A 1,898-nucleotide genomic window follows, 5' to 3' on the forward strand; every position below is an offset into this window, starting at 1 on the left:
CCCGGTCTCTTCTTTCTGTGTATAAACACTTGTACCTTTTTGACCTTAAGCCTACACACAGATTGAATTGAAAAAGCTAATTTCCTTTATTTTCTAGGATACCAAATTCTTGTACATATTTTTTTTAACAGTAACTTCATGTGGCGAGAAACAGTAACATACAATTTACAGTTCATCACACATTATCCATTTCAATTTATGTTAGAAAAATTAAGACTTTTATAATTAATGGGGTAGTTTAGCCTTTAAATCTCAGTATCCATCATGGTATCTTTGTAATTCCTTTCTCTATGGAAAAAGAGAAGGAAGACTGAAACTTCCCAAGTCTAGAACTAATCGTGGAACCAAAAATCATGGCAAGTTGGCAACAAATTCTTCTAACAGGTAGTGGAACTTCAACTATGAGGTGGGCTGCTGTGAGTGATCAGTGTCAAGTTTTAGGATTCTGTGGAAATATGGGGATATGCAGTTACAATGATTCATCCCCTGTATGTGGTTGCCCTTCACAGAATTTTTACTTAATCGATCAAATGGATAGCAGGGGTTCTTGCTAATAGAACTGTTGTGGCAGTCAAGCAGTTGGAGTGGATCGAGCAAGGCGAGAAACAGTTCAGAATGGAGGTGGCGACGATCAATCTGGGAAGCATTTGAATTGGGAGTATAGGTATAATATCGCACTAGGAACCGCTAAGGGAATCACAGATGCAAAGGAAAAAGAAGCATGAAAATAACGTAAACAACACACATTCGAACCAGTTTCAGAAGGCCTCGCCTACTGTCTGCTCAAAAAAAAAATATGGACAGTAGTTGCATGTGCCCAAACCACCAAATTCACGCATGTACTCCATGCACTCGAGGCTTTAATTAATTCAATGCATCCATGCATTATGATAGCTGTTGCATTATTCAAGAGACAAAATACATGTGCATACCTATTCATAAACGTGTTCTTGTATACATTCTGTCAACTCTGAAAGCACCTCTTTAATTTCTTCTAACGAGTACTCACCTTTTGAGAAGTGTCACATATATTATGTTAATAAAAAATCATATAACAATAACTTTGCAAATTTAAAACAATTTAGTTGTAATTATTTGAGTTAAGAAAGATTACTATTGATCGTAGTGAAACGTTCTCGATATTCTCAACTTCTTGAATAATTTGTCTCATATATCTCATCACATAAAGACCACATTGTTTTGCATCTGGCTGCCGAGGACCCTATGGTAGTAGAGAAAAATTTTTGGTGACAAATTTAGATATTTAAACATAATATATTAAACATAAATTATGCATACCTGTACTACTACCCACATAGCATTCTTTCTACCCTTCCTTCCTTTGTTTGAGTTAAACAATCGCAAGGCCCTTCAATATACTTGATATATGAGTTTTTGTATGAGTGAAATAAATATTTGATAAAAATAAATAAATATAAACTCACATATCCACTACATATTTCCAATCATCATCACGAATGCGGTGACTTAAGGAATCCAACACATAAATAACATCCTTGTATGGTTGAATAACAGTGAGAATCCAATGATAGCTACGCAAAAAAAAAAACATAATTAGTGCTTCTAATTCAATAAATAATCGAAATAAATCAACCAAATTGATATTTAAATTTTTACTTACCCGATATTACATGGCGCCAAAACTAGTTGATCAACCAATGCACCACTCAGTCTATCTGCTAAAGCACTCGCCCTTTGGTTCAACCTTTCAAGCTTACTCTTTTTGTCGTGTGTAGTTTCTCCCATATCCGAGATTCTGTGTGGATTCACAAATCTGAATTTTCCTTCCTTGTTATCTCCCAACATTTTTTTGTAAAGATACCTTTTATTGTAAATATAATAAAATAAAAATGAATGTAAGCAAAAATATGAAGTTG

General features: G+C 34.2%; 1 long non-coding RNA gene across 1 annotated transcript; it reads right to left on the reverse strand.

The window, feature by feature from the left end:
• Positions 1–1,094: 1,094 nt before the first annotated feature.
• On the reverse strand, positions 1,095–1,674 carry LOC140879329 (uncharacterized). Its single transcript, XR_012149395.1, has 4 exons — positions 1,643–1,674; positions 1,446–1,553; positions 1,300–1,369; positions 1,095–1,222 (listed from the first exon to the last, which is right to left on the reverse strand). It is a non-coding gene; the product is annotated as an uncharacterized lncRNA (long non-coding RNA).
• Positions 1,675–1,898: the final 224 nt, after the last annotated feature.

This window comes from Henckelia pumila, chromosome 1 (assembly GCF_033568475.1).
Source record: "Henckelia pumila isolate YLH828 chromosome 1, ASM3356847v2, whole genome shotgun sequence".
NCBI lineage: Eukaryota > Viridiplantae > Streptophyta > Magnoliopsida > Lamiales > Gesneriaceae > Henckelia > Henckelia pumila.